The sequence below is a fragment of the Atractosteus spatula genome, chromosome 3 (genome assembly GCF_055471065.1).
Source record: "Atractosteus spatula isolate fAtrSpa1 chromosome 3, fAtrSpa1.hap1, whole genome shotgun sequence".
Classification (NCBI taxonomy): domain Eukaryota; kingdom Metazoa; phylum Chordata; class Actinopteri; order Semionotiformes; family Lepisosteidae; genus Atractosteus; species Atractosteus spatula.
Genome location: NC_142708.1, coordinates 522,680 through 545,521, shown reverse-complemented (window position 1 = coordinate 545,521; position 22,842 = coordinate 522,680).

Below are 22,842 nucleotides of genomic sequence, written 5' to 3'. Positions count from 1 at the left end.
TGAAAAAAAATTTTCTGCGATTTTCACGAAACCACTTTTCTTCAACTTGAATTGGGCTAAAAATCCATCACTGAAAATAAAAATTCTCTGAGTAGTGTGGAAATACTGATCCTTACCCTGCCTGGGTTGTCCACTGAGCATTTCCGCGAGCTCTACCTGAAGTTCTCTGGGCATGGGATTTTGACATGTCCCCAAACCAAATGGAATGAGTGGGAAACAATGAAGACAACAGATAGAAGCACTTGCATTTGAATGAGTTTCAAGCATGCTTGGGTACTCGTGTGATCTGAGTGACTCAGTTTTGGAATACAACTGTCGCGTGGTGCACCGCGACCTCTAGGCACCCCGGAGTTTCTGAAAAAAAATTTTCTGCGATTTTCACGAAACCAATTTTCTTCAACTTGAATTGGGCTAAAAATCCATCACTGAAAATTAAAATTCTCTGAGTAGTGTGGAAATACTGATCCTTACCCTGCCTGGGTTGTCCACTGAGCATTTCCGCGAGCTCTACCTGAAGTTCTCTGGGCATGGGATTTTGACATGTTACCCAAACCAAAAGGAATGAGTGGGAAACAATCAAGAAAAGAGATAAAGGCACTTGCATTTGAATGAGTTTCAAGCATGCTTGGGTACTCGTGTGATCTGAATGACTCAGTTTTGGAATACAACTGTCGCGTGGTGCACCGCGACCTCCAGGCACCCCGGAGTTTCTGAAAAAAAATTTTCTGCGATTTTCACGAAACCACTTTTCTTCAACTTGAATTGGGCTAAAAATCCATCACTGAAAATAAAAATTCTCTGAGTAGTGTGGAAATACTGATCCTTACCCGGCCTGGGTTGTCCACTGAGCATTTCCGCGAGCTCTACCTGAAGTTCTCTGGGCATGGGATTTTGACATGTTCCCCAAACCAAAAGGAATGAGTGGGAAACAATCAAGAAAAGAGATAAAGGCACTTGCATTTGAATGAGTTTCAAGCATTCTTGGGTACTCGTGTGATCTGAATGACTCAGTTTTGGAATACAACTGTCGCGTGGTGCACCACGACCTCAAGGCACCCCGGAGTTTCTGAAAAAAAATTTTCTGCAATTTTCACAAAACCACTTTTCATCAACTTGAATTGGGCTAAAAATCCATCCCTGAAAATAAAAATTCTCTGAGTAGTGTGTAAATGCTGATCCTTACCCTGCCTGGGTTGTCCACTGAGCATTTCCCCGAACTCTACCTGAAGTTCTCTGGGCATGGGATTTTGACATGTTCCCCAAACCAAAAGGAATGAGTGGGAAACAATCAAGACAACAGATAGAAGCACTTGCATTTGAATGAGTTTCAAGCATGCTTGGGTACTCGTGTGATCTGAGTGACTTAGTTTTCGAATACAACTGTCGCGTGGTGCACCGCGACCTCCAGGCACCCCGGAGTTTCTGAAAAAAAATTTTCTGCGATTTTCACGAAACCACTTTTCTTGAACTTGAATTGGGCTAAAAATCCATCACTGAAAATAAAAATTCTCTGAGTAGTGTGGAAATACTGATCCTTACCCTGCCTGGGTTGTCCACTGAGCATTTCCGCGAGTTCTACCTGAAGTTCTCTGGGCATGGGATTTTGACATGTTCCCCAAACCAAAAGGAATGAGTGGGAAACAGTCAAGACAACAGATAGAAGCACTTGCATTTGAATGAGTTTCAAGCATGCTTGGGTACTCGTGTGATCTGAGTGACTTAGTTTTCGAATACAACTGTCGCGTGGTGCACCGCGACCTCCAGGCACCCCGGAGTTTCTGAAAAAAAATTTTCTGCGATTTTCACGAAACCACTTTTCTTCAACTTGAATTGTGCTAAAAATCCATCACTGAAAATAAAAATTCTCTGAGTAGTGTGGAAATACTGATCCTTACCCTGCCTGGGTTGTCCACTGAGCATTTCCCCGAACTCTACCTGAAGTTCTCTGGGCATGGGATTTTGACATGTCCCCAAACCAAAAGGAATGAGTGAGAAACAATGAAGACAACAGATAGAAGCACTTGCATTTGAATGAGTTTCAAGCATGCTTGGGTACTCGTGTGATCTGAGTGACTCAGTTTTGTAATACAACTGTCGCGTGGTGCACCGCGACCTCTAGGCACCCCGGAGTTTCTGAAAAAAAATTTTCTGCGATTTTCACGAAACCACTTTTCTTCAACTTGAATTGGGCTAAAAATCCATCACTGAAAATAAAAATTCTCTGAGTAGTGTGGAAATACTGATCCTTACCCTGCCTGGGTTGTCCACTGAGCATTTCCGCGAGCTCTACCTGAAGTTCTCTGGGCATGGGATTTTGACATGTTACCCAAACGAAAAGGAATGAGTGGGAAACAATCAAGAAAAGAGATAAAGGCATTTGCATTTGAATGAGTTTCAAGCATGCTTGGGTACTCGTGTGATCTGAATGACTCAGTTTTGGAATACAACTGTCGCCTGGTGCACCGCGACCTCAAGGCACCCCGGAGTTTCTGAAAAAAAAATTTCTGCAATTTTCACGAAACCACTTTTCATCAACTTGAATTGGGCTAAAAATCCATCCCTGAAAATAAAAATTCTCTGAGTAGTGTGGAAATGCTGATCCTTACCCTACCTGGGGTGTCCACTGAGCATTTCCGCGAACTCTACCTGAAGTTCTCTGGGCATGGGATTTTGACATGTTCCCCAAATCAAAAGGAATGAGTGGGAAACAATCAAGACAACAGATAGAAGCACTTGCATTTGAATGAGTTTCAAGCATGCTTGGGTACTCGTGTGATCTGAGTGACTCAGTTTTGGAATACAACTGTCGCGTGGTGCACCGCGACCTCCAGGCACCCCGGAGTTTCTGAAAAAAAATTTTCTGCGATTTTCACGAAACCACTTTTCTTCAACTTGAATTGGGCTAAAAATCCATCACTGAAAATAAAAATTCTCTGAGTAGTGTGTAAATGCTGATCCTTACCCTGCCTGGGTTGTCCACTGAGCATTTCCCCGAACTCTACCTGAAGTTCTCTGGGCATGGGATTTTGACATGTTCCCCAAACCAAAAGGAATGAGTGGGAAACAATCAAGAAAACAGATAGAGGCACTTGCATTTGAATGAGTTTCAATCATGCTTGGGTACTCGTGTGATCTAAATGACTCAGTTTTGTAATACAACTGTCGCGTGGTGCACCGCGACCTCAAGGCACCCCGGAGTTTCTGAAAAAAAATTTTCTGCGATTTTCACGAAACCACTTTTCTTCAACTTGAATTGGGCTAAAAATCCATCACTGAAAATAAAAATTCTCTGAGTAGTGTGTAAATGCTGATCCTTACCCTGCCTGGGTTGTCCACTGAGCATTTCCCCGAACTCTACCTGAAGTTCTCTGGGCATGGGATTTTGACATGTTCCCCAAACCAAAAGGAATGAGTGGGAAACAATCAAGAAAACAGATAGAGGCACTTGCATTTGAATGAGTTTCAAGCATGTTTGGGTACTCGTGTGATCTGAGTAACTCAGTTTTGGAATACAACTGTCACGTCGTGCACCGCGACCTCAAGGCACCCCGGAGTTTCTGAAAAAAAATTTTCTGCAATTTTCACGAAACCACTTTTCATCAACTTGAATTGGGCTAAAAATCCATCACTGAAAATAAAAATTCTCTGAGTAGTGTGTAAATGCTGATCCTTACCCTGCCTGGGTTGTCCACTGAGCATTTCCCCGAACTCTACCTGAAGTTCTCTGGGCATGGGATTTTGACATGTTCCCCAAACCAAAAGGAATGAGTGGGAAACAATCAAGACAACAGATAGAAGCACTTGCATTTGAATGAGTTTCAAGCATGCCTGGGTACTCATGTGATCTGAGTGACTCAGTTTTGGAATACAACTGTCGCGTGGTGCACCGTGACCTCCAGGCACCCCGGAGTTTCTGAAAAAAAATTTTCTGCGATTTTCACGAACCCACTTTTCTTCAACTTGAATTGGGCTAAAAATCCATCACTGAAAATAAAAAATCTCTGAGTAGTGTGGAAATACTGATCCTTACCCTGCCTGGGTTGTCCACTGAGCATTTACGCGAGTTCTACCTGAAGTTCTCTGGGCATGGGATTTTGACATGTTCCCCAAACCAAAAGGAATGAGTGGGAAACAATCAAGACAACAGATAGAAGCACTTGCATTTGAATGAGTTTCAAGCATGCTTGGGTAATCGTGTGATCTGAGTGACTTAGTTTTCGAATACAACTGTCGCGTGGTGCACCGCGACCTCCAGGCACCCCGGAGTTTCTGAAAAAAAATTTTCTGCGATTTTCACGAAACCACTTTTCTTCAACTTGAATTGGGCTAAAAATCCATCACTGAAAATAAAAATTCTCTGAGTAGTGTGGAAATACTGATCCTTACCCTGCCTGGGTTGTCCACTGAGCATTTCCGCGAGCTCTACCTGAAGTTCTCTGGGCATGGGATTTTGACATGTTCCCCAAACCAAAAGGAATGAGTGGGAAACAATCAAGACAACCCATAGAAGCACTTGCATTTGAATGAGTTTCAAGCATGCTTAGGTACTCGTGTGATCTGAATGACTCAGTTTTGGAATACAACTGTAGCGTGGTGCACCGCGACCTCAAGGCACCCCGAATTTCTGAAAAAAAATTTTCTGCGATTTTCACGAAACCACTTTTCTTCAACTTGAATTGGGCTAAAAATCCATCACTGAAAATAAAAATTCTCTGAGTAGTGTGTAAATGCTGATCCTTACCCTGCCTGGGTTGTCCACTGAGCATTTCCCCGAAATCTACCTGAAGTTCTCTGGGCATGGGATTTTGACATGTTCCCCAAACCAAAAGGAATGAGTGGGAAACAATCAAGAAAACAGATAGAGGCACTTGCATTTGAATGAGTTTCAAGCATGCTTGGGTACTCGTGTGATCTGAGTGACTCAGTTTTGGAATACAACTGTCGCGTGGTGCACCGCGACCTCCAGGCACCCCGGAGTTTCTGAAAAAAAATTTTCTGCGATTTTCACGAAACCACTTTTCTTCAACTTGAATTGGGCTAAAAATCCATCACTGAAAATAAAAATTCTCTGAGTAGTGTGTAAATGCTGATCCTTTCCCTGCCTGGGTTGTCCACTGAGCATTTCCCCGAACTCTACCTGAAGTTCTCTGGGCATGGGATTTTGACATGTTCCCCAAACCAAAAGGAATGAGTGGGAAACAATGAAGACAACAGATAGAAGCACTTGCATTTGAATGAGTTTCAAGCATGCTTGGGTACTCGTGTTATCTGAGTGACTCAGTTTTGGAATACAACTGTCGCGTGGTGCACCGCGACCTCAAGGCACCCCGGAGTTTCTGAAAAAAAATTTTCTGCAAATTTCACGAAACCACTTTTCATCAACTTGAATTGGGCTAAAAATCCATCCCTGAAAATAAAAATTCTCTGAGTAGTGTGGAAATACTGATCCTTACCCTGCCTGGGTTGTCCACTGAGCATTTCCGCGAGCTCTACCTGAAGTTCTCTGGGCATGGGATTTTGACATGTTCCCCAAACCAAATGGAATGAGTGGGAAACAATCAAGACAACAGATAGAAGCACTTGCATTTGAATGAGTTTCAAGCATGCTTGGGTACTCATGTGATCTGAGTGACTCAGTTTTGGAATACAACTGTCGCGTGGTGCACCGCGACAACAAGGCACCCCGGAGTTTCTGAAAAAAAATTTTCTGTAATTTTCACGAAACCACTTTTCATCAACTTGAATTGGGCTAAAAATCCATCCCTGAAAATAAAAATTCTCTGAGTAGTGTGGAAATGCTGATCCTTACCCTACCTTGGGTGTCCACTGAGCATTTCCGCGAACTCTACTTGAAGTTCTCTGGGCATGGGATTTTGACATGTTACCCAAACCAAAAGGAATGAGTGGGAAACAATCAAGACAACAGATAGAAGCACTTGCATTTGAATGAGTTTCAAGCATGCTTGGGTACTCGTGTGATCTGAGTGACTCAGTTTTCGAATACAACTGTCGCGTGGTGCACCGCGACCTCCAGGCACCCCGGAGTTTCTGAAAAAAAATTTTCTGCGATTTTCACTAAACCACTTTTCTTCAACTTGAATTGGGCTAAAAATCCATCACTGAAAATAAAAATTCTCTGAGTAGTGTGGAAATGCTGATCCTTACCCTACCTGGGGTGTCCACTGAGCATTTCCGCGAACTCTACTTGAAGTTCTCTGGGCATGGGATTTTGACATGTTACCCAAACCAAAAGGAATGAGTGGGAAACAATAAAGACAACAGATAGAAGCACTTGCATTTGAATGAGTTTCAAGCATGCTTCGGTACTCGTGTGATCTGAGTGACTCAGTTTTCGAATACAACTGTCGCGTGGTGCACCGCGACCTCCAGGCACCCCAGAGTTTCTGAAAAAAAATTTTCTGCGATTTTCACGAAACCACTTTTCTTCAACTTGAATTGGGCTAAAAATCCATCACTGAAAATAGAAATTCTCTGAGTAGTGTGGAAATACTGATCCTTACCCTGCCTGGGTTGTCCACTGAGCATTTCCGCGAGCTCTACCTGAAGTTCTCTGGGCATGGGATTTTGACATGTACCCCAAACCAAAAGGAATGAGTGGGAAACAATCAAGACAACAGATAGAAGCACTTGCATTTGAATGAGTTTAAAGCATGCTTGGGTACTCGTGTGATCTGAGTGACTCAGTTTTGGAATACAACTGTCGCGTGGTGCACCGCGACTTCCAGGCACCCCGGAGTTTCTGAAAAAAAATTTTCTGCGATTTTCACGAAACCAGTTTTCTTCAACTTGAATTGGGCTAAAAATCCATCCCTGAAAATAAAAATTCTCTGAGTAGTGTGTAAATGCTGATCCTTACCCTGCCTGGGTTGTCCACTGAGCATTTCCCCGAACTCTACCTGAAGTTCTCTGGGCATGGGATTTTGACATATTCCCCAAACCAAAAGGAATGAGTGGGAAACAATCAAGAAAACAGATAGAGGCACTAGCATTTGAATGAGTTTCAAGCATGCTTGGGTACTCGTGTGATCTGAATGACTCAGTTTTGGAATACAACTGTAGCGTGGTGCACTGCGACCTCAAGGCACCCCGGAGTTTCTGAAAAAAAATTTTCTGCGATTTTCACGAAACCACTTTTCTTCAAATTGAATTGGGCTAAAAATCCATCACTGAAAATAAAAATTCTCTGAGTAGTGTGTAAATGCTGATCCTTACCCTGCCTGGGTTGTCCACTGAGCATTTCCCCGAAATCTACCTGAAGTTCTCTGGGCATGGGATTTTGACATGTTCCCCAAACCAAAAGGAATGAGTGGGAAACAATCAAGAAAACAGATAGAGGCACTTGCATTTGAATGAGTTTCAAGCATGCTTGGGTACTCGTGTTATCTGAGTGACTCAGTTTTGGAATACAACTGTCGCGTGGTGCACCGCGACCTCAAGGCACCCCGGAGTTTCTGAAAAAAAATTTTCTGCAATTTTCACGAAACCACTTTTCATCAACTTGAATTGGGCTAAAAATCCATCCCTGAAAATAAAAATTCTCTGAGTAGTGTGGAAATGCTGATCCTTACCCTACCTGGGGTGTCCACTGAGCATTTCCGCGAACTCTACTTGAAGTTCTCTGGGCATGGGATTTTGACATGTTCCCCAAACCAAAAGGAATGAGTGGGAAACAATCAAGACAACAGATAGAAGCACTTGCATTTGAATGAGTTTCAAGCATGCTTGGTTACTCGTGTGATCTGAGTGACTTAGTTTTCGAATACAACTGTCGTGTGGTGCACCGCGACCTCCAGGCACCCCGGAGTTTCTGAAAAAAAATTTTCTGCGATTTTCACGAAACCTCTTTTCTTGAACTTGAATTGGGCTAAAAATCCATCACTGAAAATAAAAATTCTCTGAGTAGTGTGGAAATACTGATCCTTACCCTGCCTGGGTTGTCCACTGAGCATTTCCGCGAGCTCTACCTGAAGTTCTCTGGGCATGGGATTTTGACATGTTCCCCAAACCAAAAGGAATGAGTGGGAAACAATCAAGACAACAGATAGAAGCACTTGCATTTGAATGAGTTTCAAGCATGCTTGGGTACTCGTGTGATCTGAGTGACTCAGTTTTGGAATACAACTGTCGCGTGGTGCACCGCGACCTCCAGGCACCCCGGAGTTTCTGAAAAAAAATTTTCTGCGATTTTCACGAAACCACTTTTCTTCAACTTGAATTGGGCTAAAAATCCATCCCTGAAAATAAAAATTCTCTGAGTAGTGTGTAAATGCTGCTCCTTACCCTGCCTGGGTTGTCCACTGAGCATTTCCCCGAACTCTACCTGAAGTTCTCTGTGCATGGGATTTTGACATGTTCCCCAAACCAAAAGAAATGAGTGGGAAACAATCAAGAAAACAGATAGAAGCACTTGCATTTGAAGGAGTATCAAGCATGCTTGGGTACTCATGTGATCTGAGTGACTCAGTTTTGGAATACAACTGTCGCGTGGTGCACCGCGACAACAAGGCACCCCGGAGTTTCTGAAAAAAAATTTTTTGTAATTTTCACGAAACCACTTTTCATCAACTTGAATTGGGCTAAAAATCCATCCCTGAAAATAAAAATTCTCTGAGTAGTGTGGAAATGCTGATCCTTACCCTACCTTGGGTGTCCACTGAGCATTTCCGCGAACTCTACTTGAAGTTCTCTGGGCATGGGATTTTGACATGTTACCCAAACCAAAAGGAATAAGTGGGAAACAATCAAGACAACAGATAGAAGCACTTGCATTTGAATGAGTTTCAAGCATGCTTGGGTACTCGTGTGATCTGAGTGACTCAGTTTTGGAATACAAGTGTCACGTGGTGCACCGCGACCTCCAGGCACCCCGGAGTTTCTGAAAAAAAAATTTCTGCGATTTTCACGAAACCACTTTTCTTCAACTTGAATTGGGCTAAAAATCCATCCCTGAAAATAAAAATTCTCTGAGTAGTGTGGAAATGCTGATCCTTACCCTGCCTGGGTTGTCCACTGAGCATTTCCCCGAACTCTACCTGAAGTTCTCTGGGCATGGGATTTTGACATGTTCCCTAAACCAAAAGGAATGAGTGGGAAACAATCAAGAAAAGAGATAGAGGCACTTGCATTTGAATGAGTTTCAAGCATGCTTGGGTACTCGTGTGATCTGAGTGACTCAGTTTTGGAATACAACTGTCGCGTGGTGAACCGCGACCTCCAGGCACTCCGGAGTTTCTGAAAAAAAATTTTCTGCGATTTTCACGAAACCACTTTTCTTCAACTTGAATTGGGCTAAAAATCCATCACTGAAAATAAAAATTCTCTGAGTAGTGTGTAAATGCTGATCCTTACCCTGCCTGGGTTGTCCACTGAGCATTTCCCCGAACTCTACCTGAAGTTCTCTGGGCATAGGATTTTGACATGTTCCCCAAACCAAAAGGAATGAGTGGGAAACAATCAAGAAAACAGATAGAGGCACTTGCATTTGAATGAGTTTCAAGCATGCTTGGGTACTCATGTGATCTGAGTGACTCAGTTTTGGAATACAACTGTCGCGTGGTGCACCGCGACAACAAGGCACCCCGGAGTTTCTGAAAAAAAATTTTCTGCAATTTTCACGAAACCACTTTTCATCAACTTGAATTGGGCTAAAAATCCGTCACTGAAAATAAAAATTCTCTGAGTAGTGTGTAAATGCTGATCCTGACCCTGCCTGGGTTGTCCACTGAGCATTTCCCCGAACTCTACCTGAAGTTCTCTGGGTATGGGATTTTGACATGTTCCCCAAACCAAAAGGAATGAGTGGGAAAAAATCAAGAAAACAGATAGAGGCACTTGCATTTGAATGAGTTTCAGGCATGCTTGGGTACTCATGTGATCTGAGTGACTTAGTTTTCGAATACAACTGTCGCGTGGTGCACCGCGACCTCCAGGCACCCCGGAGTTTCTGAAAAAAATTTTTCTGCAATTTTCACGAAACCACTTTTCATCAACTTGAATTGGGCTAAAAATCCATCCCTGAAAATAAAAATTCTCTGAGTAGTGTGGAAATGCTGATCCTTACCCTACCTGGGGTGTCCACTGAGCATTTCCGCGAACTCTACTTGAAGTTCTCTGGGCATGGGATTTTGACATGTTACCCAAACCAAAAGGAATGAGTGGGAAACAATCAAGAAAAGAGATAGAAGCACTTGCATTTGAATGAGTTTCAAGCATGCTTGGGTACTCGTGTGATCTGAGTGACTTAGTTTTCGAATACAACTGTCGCGTGGTGCACCGCGACCTCCAGGCACCCCGGAGTTTCTGAAAAAAAAATTTCTGCGATTTTCACGAAACCACTTTTCTTCAACTTGAATTGGGCTAAAAATCCATCACTGAAAATAAAAATTCTCTGAGTAGTGTGGAAATACTGATCCTTACCCTGCCTGTGTTGTCCACTGAGCATTTCCGCGAGCTCTACCTGAAGTTCTCTGGGCATGGGATTTTGACATGTTCCCCAAACCAAAAGGAATGAGTGGGAAACAATCAAGACAAAAGATAGAAGCACTTGCATTTGAATGAGTTTCAAGCATGCTTGGGTATTCGTGTGATCTGAGTGACTCAGTTTTGGAATACAACTGTCGCGTGGTGCACCGCAACCTCCAGGCACCCCGGAGTTTCTGAAAAAAAATTTCTGCGATTTTCACGAAACCACTTTTCTTCAACTTGAATTGGGCTAAAAATCCATCCCTGAAAATAAAAATTCTCTGAGTAGTGTGGAAATACTGATCCTTACCCTGCCTGGGTTGTCTACTGAGTATTTCCGCGAGCTCTACCTGAAGTTCTCTGGGCATGGGATTTTGACATGTTCCCCAAACCTAAAGGAATGAGTGGGAAACAATCAAGAAAAGAGATAAAGGCACTTGCATTTGAATGAGTTTCAAGCATGCTTGGGTACTCGTGTGATCTGAGTGACTCAGTTTTGGAATACAACTGTCGCGTGGTGCACCGCGACCTCCAGGCACCCCGGAGTTTCTGAAAAAAAATTTTCTGCGATTTTCACGAAACCACTTTTCTTCAACTTGAATTGGCCTAAAAATCCATCATTGAAAATAAAAATTCTCTGAGTAGTGTGGAAATACTGATCCTTACCCTACCTGGGGAGTCCACTGAGCACTTCCGCGAACTCTACTTGAAGTTCTCTGGGCATGGGATTTTGACATGTTACCCAAACCAAAAGGAATGAGTGGGAAACAATCAAGACAACAGATAGAAGAACTTGCATTTGAATGAGTTTCAAGCATGCTTGGGTACTCGTGTGATCTGAGTGACTCAGTTTTTGAATACAACTGTCGCGTGGTGCACCGCGACCTCCAGGCACCCCGGAGTTTCTGAAAAAAAATTTTCTGCGATTTTCACGAAACCACTTTTCTTCAACTTGAATTGGGCTAAAAATCCATCACTGAAAATAAAAATTCTCTGAGTAGTGTGGAAATGCTGATCCTTACCCTGCCTGGGTTGTCCACTGAGCATTTCCCCGAACTCTACCTGAAGTTCTCTGGGCATGGGATTTTGACATGTTCCCCAAACCAAAAGGAATGAGTGGGAAACAATGAAGACAACAGATATAAGCACTTGCATTTGAATGAGTTTCAAGCATGCTTGGGTACTCGTGTGATCTGAGTGACTCAGTTTTGGAATACAACTGTCGCGTGGTGCACCGCGAACTCAAGGCACCCCGGATTTCCTGAAAAAAAAATTTCTGCAATTTTCACGAAACCACTTTTCATCAACTTGAATTGGGCTAAAAATCCATCCCTGAAAATAAAAATTCTCTGAGTAGTGTGGAAATGCTGATCCTTACCCTACCTGGGGTGTCCACTGAGCCTTTCCGCGAGCTCTACCTGAAGTTCTCTGGGCATGGGATTTTGACATGTTCCCCAAACCAAAACGAATGAGTGGGAAACAATCAAGACAACAGATAGAAGCACTTGCATTGAATGAGTTTCAAGCATGCTTGGGTACTCGTGTGATCTGAGTGACTCAGTTTTGGAATACAACTGTCGCGTGGTGCACCGCGACCTCCAGGCACCCCGGAGTTTCTGAAAAAAAAATTTCTGCGATTTTCACGAAACCACTTTTCTTCAACTTGAATTGGGCTAAAAATCCATCCCTGAAAATAAAAATTCTCTGAGTAGTGTGTAAATGCTGATCCTTACCCTGCCTGGGTTGTCCACTGAGCATTTCCCCGAACTCTACCTGAAGTTCTCTGGGCATGGGATTTTGACATGTTCCCCAAACCAAAAGGAATGAGTGGGAAACAATCAAGAAAACAGATAGAGGCACTTGCATTTGAATGAGTTTCAAGCATGCTTGGGTACTCGTGTGATCTGAGTAACTCAGTTTTGGAATACAACTGTCGCGTGGTGCACCGCGACCTCAAGGCACCCCGGAGTTTCTGAAAAAAAAATATCTGCAATTTTCAAGAAACCACTTTTCATCAACTTGAGTTGGGCTAAAAATCCATCCCTGAAAATAAATATTCTCTGAGTAGTGTGGAAATGCTGATCCTTACCCTACCTGGGGTGTCCACTGAGCATTTCCGCGAACTCTACTTGAAGTTCTCTGGGCATGGGATTTTGACATGTTACCCAAACCAAAAGAAATGAGTGGGAAACAATCCAGACAACAGATAGAAGCACTTGCATTTGAATGAGTTTCAAGCTTGCTTGTGTACTCGTGTGATCTGAGTGACTCAGTTTTGGAATACAACTGTCGCGTGGTGAACCGCGACCTCCAGGCACCCCGGAGTTTCTGAAAAAAAATTTTCTGCGATTTTCACGAAACCACTTTTCTTCAACTTGAATTGGGCTAAAAATCCATCACTGAAAATAAAAATTCTCTGAGTAGTGTGTAAATGCTGATCCTTACCCTGCCTGGGTTGTCCACTGAGCATTTCCCCGAACTCTACCTGAAGTTCTCTGGGCATGGGATTTTGACATGTTCCCCAAACCAAAAGGAATGAGTGGGAAACAATCAAGAAAACAGATAGAGGCACTTGCATTTGAATGAGTTTCAAGCATGCTTGGGTACTCATGTGTTCTGAGTGATTCAGTTTTGGAATACAACTGTCGCGTGGTGCACCGCGACAACAAGGCACCCCGGAGTTTCTGAAAAAAAATTTTCTGCAATTTTCACGAAACCACTTTTCATCAACTTGAATTGGGCTAAAAATCCATCACTGAAAATAAAAATTCTCTGAGTAGTGTGTAAATGTTGATCCTGACCCTGCCTGGGTTGTCCACTGAGCATTTCCCCGAAATCTACCTGAAGTTCTCTGGGTATGGGATTTTGACATGTTCCCCAAACCAAAAGGAATGAGTGGGAAAAAATCAAGAAAACAGATAGAGGCACTTGCATTTGAATGAGTTTCAAGAATGCTTGGGTACTCGTGTGATCTGACTGACTCAGTTTTGGAATACAATTGTCGCGTGGTGCACCGCGACCTTATGGCACCCCGGAGTTTCTGAAAAAAAATTTTCTGCGATTTTCACGAAACCACTTTTCATCAACTTGAATTGGGCTAAAAATCCATTCCTGAAAATAAAAATTCTCTGAGTAGTGTGGAAATGCTGATCCTTACCCTACCTGGGGTGTCCACTGAGCATTTCCGCGAACTCTACTTGAAGTTCTCTGGGCATGGGATTTTGAAATGTTCCCCAAACCAAAAGGAATGAGTGGGAAAAAATCAAGAAAACAGATAGAGACACTTGCATTTGAATGAGTTTCAAGCATGCTTGGGTACTCGTGTGATCTGAGTGACTCAGTTTTGGAATACAACTGTCGCGTGGTGCATCGCGACATCAAGGCACCCCGGAGTTTCTGAAAAAAAAATTTCTGCAATTTTCACGAAACCACTTTTCATCAACTTGAATTGGACTAAAAATCCATCTCTGAAAATAAATGTTCTCTGCTTAGTGTGGAAATGCTGATCCTTACCCTGCCTGACTTGTCCACTGAGCATTTCCGCGAACTCTAACTGAAGGTCTCTGGGCATGGGATTTTGACATGTTCCCCAAACCAAAAGGAATGAGTGGGAAACAATCAAGACATCAGATAGAAGCACTTGCATTTGAATGAGTTTCAAGCATGCTTGGGTACTCATTTGATCTGAGTGACACAGTTTTGGAATTCAACTGTCGCGTGGTGCACCGCGACCTCCAGGCACCCCGGAGTTTCTGAAAAAAAATTTTCTGCGATTTTCACGAAACCTCTTTTCTTCAACTTGAATTGGGCTAAAAATCCATCCCTGAAAATAAATATTCTCTGAGTAGTGTGTAAATGCTGATCCTTACCCTGCCTGACTTGTCCACTGAGTATTTCCGCGAGCTCTACCTGAAGTTCTCTGGGCATGGGATTTTGACATGTTCCCCAAACCAAAAGGAATGAGTGGGAAACAATCAAGACAACAGATAGAAGCACTTGCATTTGAATGAGTTTCAAGCATGCTTGGGTACTCGTGTGATCTGAGTGACTCAGTTTTGGAATACAACTGTCGCGTGGTGCATCGCGACCTCAAGGCACCCCGGAGTTTCTGAAAAAAAATTTTCTGCAATTTTCACGAAACCACTTTTCATCAACTTGAATTGGGCTAAAATCCATCCCTGAAAATAAATATTCTCTGAGTAGTGTGTTAATGCTGAACCTTACCCTGCCTGGGTTGTCCACTGAGCATTTCTCCGAACTCTAACTGAAGATCTCTGGGCATGGGATTTTGACATGTTCCCCAAACCAAAAGGAATGAGTGGGAAACAATCAAGACAACAGATAGAAGCACTTGCATTTGAATGAGTTTCAAGCATGCTTGGGTACTAGTGTGATCTGAGTTACTCAGTTTTGGAATACAACTGTCGCGTGGTGCACCGCGACCTCCAGGCACCCCGGAGTTTCTGAAAAAAAATTTTCTGCGATTTTCACGAAACCACTTTTCTTCAACTTGAATTGGGCTAAAACTCCATCCCTGAAAATAAAAATTCTCTGAGTAGTGTGGAAATACTGATCCTTACCCTGCCTGGGTTGTCCACTGACCATTTCCGCGAGCTCTACCTGAAGTTCTCTGGGCATGGGATTTTGACATGTTCCCCAAACCAAAAGGAATGAGTGGGAAACAATCAAGAAAACAGATAGAGGCACGTGCATTTGAATGAGTTTCAAGCATGCTTGGGTACTCGTGTGATCTGAGTGACTCAGTTTTCAAATACAACTGTCGCGTGGTGCACCGCGACCTCCAGGCACCCCGGAGTTTCTGAAAAAAAATTTTCTGTGATTTTCACGAAACACTTTTCTTCAACTTGAATTGGTCTAAAAATCCATCACTGAAAATAAAAATTCTCTGAGTAGTGTGGAAATACTGATCCTTACCCTGCCTGGGTTGTCCACTGAGTATTTTCGCGAGCTCTACCTGAAGTTCTCTGGGCATGGGATTTTGACATGTTCCCCAAACCAAAAGGAATGAGTGGGAAACAATGAAGACAACAGATAGAAGCACTTGCATTTGAATGAGTTTCAAGCATGCTTGGGTACTCGTGTGATCTGAGTGACTCAGTTTTGGAATACAACTGTCGCGTGGTGCACCGCGACCTCCAGGCACCCCGGAGTTTCTGAAAAAAAATTTTCTGCGATTTTCACGAAACCACTTTTCTTCAACTTGAATTGGGCTAAAAATCCATCCCTGAAAATAAAAATTCTCTGAGTAGTGTGGAAATGCTGATCCTTACCCTACCTGGGGTGTCCACTGAGCATTTCCGCGAACTCTACCTGAAGTTCTCTGGGCATCGGATTTTGACATGTTTCCCAAACCAAAAGGAATGAGTGGGAAACAATCAAGAAAACAGATAGAGGCACTTGCATTTGAATGAGTTTCAAGCATGCTTGGGTACTCGTGTGATCTGAGTGACTCAGTTTTGGAATACAACTGTCGCGTGGTGCACCGCGACCTCCAGGCACCCCGGAGTTTCTGAAAAAAAATTTTCTGCGATTTTCACGAAACCACTTTTCTTCAACTTGAATTGGGCTAAAAATCCATCCCTGAAAATAAAAATTCTCTGAGTAGTGTGTAAATGCTGATCCTTACCCTGCCTTGGTTGTCCACTGAGCATTTCCCCGAACTCTACCTGAAGTTCTCTGGGCATGGGATTTTGACATGTTCCCCAAACCAAAAGGAATGAGTGGGATACAATCAAGAAAGGAGATAAAAGCACTTGTATTTGAATGAGTTTCAAGCATGCTTGGGTACTCGTGTGATCTGAGTGACTCAATTTTGGAATACAACTGTCGCGTGGTGCACCACGACCTCATGGCACCCCGGAGTTTCTGAAAAAACATTTTCTGCAATTTTCACGAAACCACTTTTCATCAACTTGAATTGGGCTAAAAATCCATCCCTGAAAATAAAAATTCTCTGAGTAGTGTGGAAATGCTGATCATTACCATACCTGGGGTGTCCACTGAGCATTTCCGCGAACTCTACTTGAAGTTCTCTAGGCATGGGATTTTGACAAGTTACCCAAACCAAAAGGAATGAGTGGGAAACAATCAAGACAACAGATAGAAGCACTTGCATTTGAATGAGTTTCAAGCATGCTTGGGTACTAGTGTGATCTGAGTGACTCAGTGTTCGAATACAACCGTCGCGTGGTGCACGGCGACCTCAAGGCACCCCGGAGTTTCTGAAAAAAAAAATTCTGCAATTTTCACGAAACCACTTTTCATCAACTTGAATTGGGCTAAAAATCCATCACTGAAAATAAAAATTCTCTGAGTAGTGTGGAAATGCTGATCCTTACCCTACCTGGGGTGTCCACTGAGCATTACCCCGAACTCTACCTGAAGTTCTCTGGGCATGGGATTTTGACATGTTCCCCAAACCAAAAAGAATGAGTGGGAAACAATCAAGAAAAGAGATAAAGGCACTTGCATTTGAATGAGTTTCAAGCATGCTTGGGTACTCGTGTGATCTGAGTGACTCAGTTTTGGAATACAACTGTCGCGTGGTGCATCGCGACCTCAAGGCACCCCGGAGTTTCTGAAAAAAAAAATTCTGCGATTTTCACGAAACCACCTTTCTAAATCTTGAATTGGGCTAAAAATCCATCACTGAAAATAAAAATTCTCTGAGTAGTGTGGAAATACTGATCCTTACCCTGCCTGGGTTTTCCACTGAGCATTTCCGCGAGCTCTACCTGAAGTTCTCTGGGCATGGGATTTTGACATGTTACCCAAACCAAAAGGAATGAGTGGGATACAATCAAGACAACAGATAGAAGCACTTGCATTTGAATGAGTTTCAAGCATGCTTGGGTACTCGTGTGATCTGAGTGACTCAGTTTTGGAATACAACTGTCGCGTGGTGCACCGCGACTTCCAGGCACCCCGGAGTTTCTGAAAAAAAATTTTCTGCGATTTTCACGAAACCACTTTTCTTCAACTTGAATTGGGCTAAAAATCCATCCCTGAAAATAAAAATTCTCTGAGTAGTGTGGAAATGTTGATCCTTACCCTACCTGGGGTGTCCACTGAGCATTTCCGCGAACTCTACCTGAAGTTCTCTGGGCATGGGATTTTGACATGTTACCCAAACCAAAAAGAATGAGTGGGAAACAATCAAGACAACAGATAGAAGCACTTGCATTTGAATGAGTTTCAAGCATGCTTGGGTACTCGTGTGATCTGAGTGACTCAGTTTTGGAATACAACTGTCGCGTGGTGCACCGCGACCTCCAGGCACCCCGGAGTTTCTGAAAAAAAATTTTCTGCGATTTTCACGAAACCACTTTTCATCAACTTGAATTGGGCTAAAAATCCATCCCTGAAAATAAAAAATCTCTGAGTAGTGTGGAAATGCTGATCCTTACCCTACCTGGGGTGTCCACTGAGCATTTCCGCGAACTCTACTTGAAGTTTTCTGGGCATGGGATTTTGACATGTTACCCAAACCAAAAGGAATGAGTGGGAAACAATCAAGACAACAGATAGAAGCACTTGCATTTGAATGAGTTTCAAGCATGCTTGGGTACTAGTGTGATCTGAGTGACTCAGTTTTCGAATACAACTGTCACGTGGTGCACCGCGACCTCCAGGCACCCCGGAGTTTCTGAAAAAAAAATTTCTGCGATTTTCACGAAACCACTTTTCTTCAACTTGAATTGGGCTAAAAATCCATCACTGAAAATAAAAATTCTCTGAGTAGTGTGGAAATACTGATCCTTACCCTGCCTGGGTTGTCCACTGAGCATTTCCGCGAGTTCTACCTGAAGTTTTCTGGGCATGGGATTTTGACATGTTCCCCAAACCAAAAGGAATGAGTGGGAAACAATCAAGACAACACATAGAAGCACTTGCATTTGAATGAGTTTCAAGCATGCTTGGGTACTCGTGTAATCTGAGTGACTCAGTTTTGGAATACAACTGTGGCGTGGTGCACCGCGACCTCCAGGCACCCCGGAGTTTCTGAAAAAAAATTTTCTGCGATTTTCACGAAACCACTTTTCTTCAACTTGAATTGGGCTAAAAATCCATCCCTGAAAATAAAAATTCTCTGAGTAGTGTGGAAATGCTGATCCTTACCCTACCTGGGGTGTCCACTGAGCATTTCCGCGAACTCTACTTGAAGTTCTCTGGGCATGGGATTTTGACAAGTTACCCAAACCAAAAGGAATGAGTGGGAAACAATCAAGACAACAGATAGAAGTACTTGCATTTGAATGAGTTTCAAGCATGCTTGGGTACTAGTGTGATCTGAGTGACTCAGTTTTGGAATACAACTGTTGCGTGGTGCACCGCGACCTCAAGGCACCCCGGAGTTTCTGAAAAAAAAATTTCTGCAATTTTCACGAAACCACTTTTCATCAACTTGAATTGGGCTAAAAATCCATCCCTGAAAATAAAAATTCTCTGAGTAGTGTGGAAATGCTGATCCTTACCCTGCCTGGGTTGTCCACTGAGCATTTCCGCGAGCTCTACCTGAAGTTCTCTGGGCATGGGATTTTGACATGTTCCCCAAACCAAAAGGAATGAGTGGGAAACAATCAAGAAAACAGATAGAGGCACTTGCATTTGAATGAGTTTCAAGCATGCTTGGGTACTCGTGTGATCTGAGTGACTCAGTTTTCAAATACAACTGTCGCGTGGTGCACCGCGACCTCCAGGCACCCCGGAGTTTCTGAAAAAAAATTTTCTGTGATTTTCACGAAACACTTTTCTTCAACTTGAATTGGTCTAAAAATCCATCACTGAAAATAAAAATTCTCTGAGTAGTGTGGAAATACTGATCCTTACCCTGCCTGGGTTGTCCACTGAGTATTTTCGCGAGCTCTACCTGAAGTTCTCTGGGCATGGGATTTTGACATGTTCCCCAAACCAAAAGGAATGAGTGGGAAACAATGAAGACAACAGATAGAAGCACTTGCATTTGAATGAGTTTCAAGCATGCTTGGGTACTCGTGTGATCTGAGTGACTCAGTTTTTGAATACAACTGTTGCGTGGTGCACTGCGACCTCCAGGCACCCCGGAGTTTCTGAAAAAAAATTTTCTGCGATTTTCACGAAACCACTTTTCTTCAACTTGAATTGGGCTAAAAATCCATCATTGAAAATAAAAATGCTCTGAGTAGTGTGGAAATGCTGATCCTTACCCTACCTGGGTTGTCCACTGAGCATTTCCACGAACTCTACTTGAAGTTCTCTGGGCATGGGATTTTGACATGTTACCCAAACCAAAAAGAATGAGTGGGAAACAATCAAGACAACAGATAGAAGCACTTGCATTTGAATGAGTTTCAAGCATGCTTGGGTACTCGTGTGATCTGAGTGACTCAGTTTTGGAATACAACTGTCGCGTGGTGCACCGCGACCTCCAGGCACCCCGGAGTTTCTGAAAAAAAATTTTCTGCGATTTTCACGAAACCACTTTTCTTCAACTTGAATTGGGCTAAAAATCCATCCCTGAAAATAAAAATTCTCTGAGTAGTGTGGAAATGCTGATCCTTACCCTACCTGGGGTGTCCACTGAGCATTTCCGCGAACTCTACCTGAAGTTCTCTGGGCATCGGATTTTGACATGTTTCCCAAACCAAAAGGAATGAGTGGGAAACAATCAAGAAAACAGATAGAGGCACTTGCATTTGAATGAGTTTCAAGCATGCTTGGGTACTCGTGTGATCTGAGTGACTCAGTTTTGGAATACAACTGTCGCGTGGTGCACCGCGACCTCCAGGCACCCCGGAGTTTCTGAAAAAAAATTTTCTGCGATTTTCACGAAACCACTTTTCTTCAACTTGAATTGGGCTAAAAATCCATCCCTGAAAATAAAAATTCTCTGAGTAGTGTGTAAATGCTGATCCTTACCCTGCCTGGGTTGTCCACTGAGCATTTCCCCGAACTCTACCTGAAGTTCTCTGGGCATGGGATTTTGACATGTTCCCCAAACCAAAAGGAATGAGTGGGATACAATCAAGAAAGGAGATAAAAGCACTTGTATTTGAATGAGTTTCAAGCATGCTTGGGTACTCGTGTGATCTGAGTGACTCAATTTTGGAATACAACTGTCGCGTGGTGCACCGCGACCTCCAGCCACCCCGGAGTTTCTGAAAAAAAAATTTCTGCGATTTTCACGAAACCACTTTTCTTCAACTTGAATTGGGCTAAAAATCCATCATTGAAAATAAAAATTCTCTGAGTAGTGCGGAAATGCTGATCCTTACCCTACCTGGGTTGTCCACTGAGCATTTCTCCGAACTCTAACTGAAGATCTCTGGGCATGGGATTTTGACATGTTCCCCAAACCAAAAGGAATGAGTGGGAAACAATCAAGACAACAGATAGAAGCACTTGCATTTGAATGAGTTTCAAGCATGCTTGGGTACTAGTGTGATCTGAGTGACTCAGTTTTGGAATACAACTGTCGCGTGGTGCACCGCGACCTCCAGGCACCCCGGAGTTTCTGAAAAAAAATTTTCTGCGATTTTCACGAAACCACTTTTCTTCAACTTGAATTGGGCTAAAACTCTATCCCTGAAAATAAAAATTCTCTGAGTAGTGTGGAAATACTGATCCTTACCCTGCCTGGGTTGTCCACTGAGCATTTCCGCGAGCTCTACCTGAAGTTCTCTGGGCATGGGATTTTGACATGTTCCCCAAACCAAAAGGAATGAGTGGGAAACAATCAAGAAAAGAGATAGAGGCACTTGCATTTGAATGAGTTTCAAGAATGCTTGGGTACTTGTGTGATCTGACTGACTCAGTTTTGGAATACAATTGTCGCGTGGTGCACCACGACCTCATGGCACCCCGGAGTTTCTGAAAAAACATTTTCTGCAATTTTCACGAAACCACTTTTCATCAACTTGAATTGGGCTAAAAATCCATCCCTGAAAATAAAAATTCTCTGAGTAGTGTGGAAATGCTGATCATTACCATACCTGGGGTGTCCACTGAGCATTTCCGCGAACTCTACTTGAAGTTCTCTAGGCATGGGATTTTGACAAGTTACCCAAACCAAAAGGAATTAGTGGGAAACAATCAAGACAACAGATAGAAGCACTTGCATTTGAATGAGTTTCAAGCATGCTTGGGTACTCGTGTGATCTGAGTGACTCAGTGTTCGAATACAACCGTCGCGTGGTGCACGGCGACCTCAAGGCACCCCGGAGTTTCTGAAAAAAAAAATTCTGCAATTTTCACGAAACCACTTTTCATCAACTTGAATTGGGCTAAAAATCCATCACTGAAAATAAAAATTCTCTGAGTAGTGTGGAAATGCTGATCCTTACCCTACCTGGGGTGTCCACTGAGCATTACCCCGAACTCTACCTGAAGTTCTCTGGGCATGGGATTTTTACATGTTCCCCAAACCAAAAAGAATGAGTGGGAAACAATCAAGAAAAGAGATAAAGGCACTTGCATTTGAATGAGTTTCAAGCATGCTTGGGTACTCGTGTGATCTGAGTGACTCAGTTTTGGAATACAACTGTCGCGTGGTGCATCGCGACCTCAAGGCACCCCGGAGTTTCTGAAAAAAAAATTTCTGCGATTTTCACGAAACCACCTTTCTAAATCTTGAATTGGGCTAAAAATCCATCACTGAAAATAAAAATTCTCTGAGTAGTGTGGAAATACTGATCCTTACCCTGCCTGGGTTTTCCACTGAGCATTTCCGCGAGCTCTACCTGAAGTTCTCTGGGCATGGGATTTTGACATGTTACCCAAACCAAAAGGAATGAGTGGGATACAATCAAGACAACAGATAGAAGCACTTGCATTTGAATGAGTTTCAAGAATGCTTGGGTACTTGTGTGATCTGACTGACTCAGTTTTGGAATACAATTGTCGCGTGGTGCACCACGACCTCATGGCACCCCGGAGTTTCTGAAAAAACCTTTTCTGCAATTTTCACGAAACCACTTTTCATCAACTTGAATTGGGCTAAAAATCCATCCCTGAAAATAAAAATTCTCTGAGTAGTTTGGAAATGCTGATCCTTACCCTACCTGGGGTGTCCACTGAGCATTTCCGCGAACTCTACTTGAAGTTCTCTGGGCATGGGATTTTGACATGTTACCCAAAGCAAAAAGAATGAGTGGGAAAGAATCAAGACAACAGATAGAAGCACTTGCATTTGAATGAGTTTCAAGCATGCTTGGGTACTAGTGTGATCTGAGTGACTAAGTTTTCGAATACAACTGTCACGTGGTGCACCGCGACCTCCAGGCACCCCGGAGTTTCTGAAAAAAAAATTTCTGCGATTTTCACGAAACCACTTTTCTTCAACTTGAATTGGGCTAAAAATCC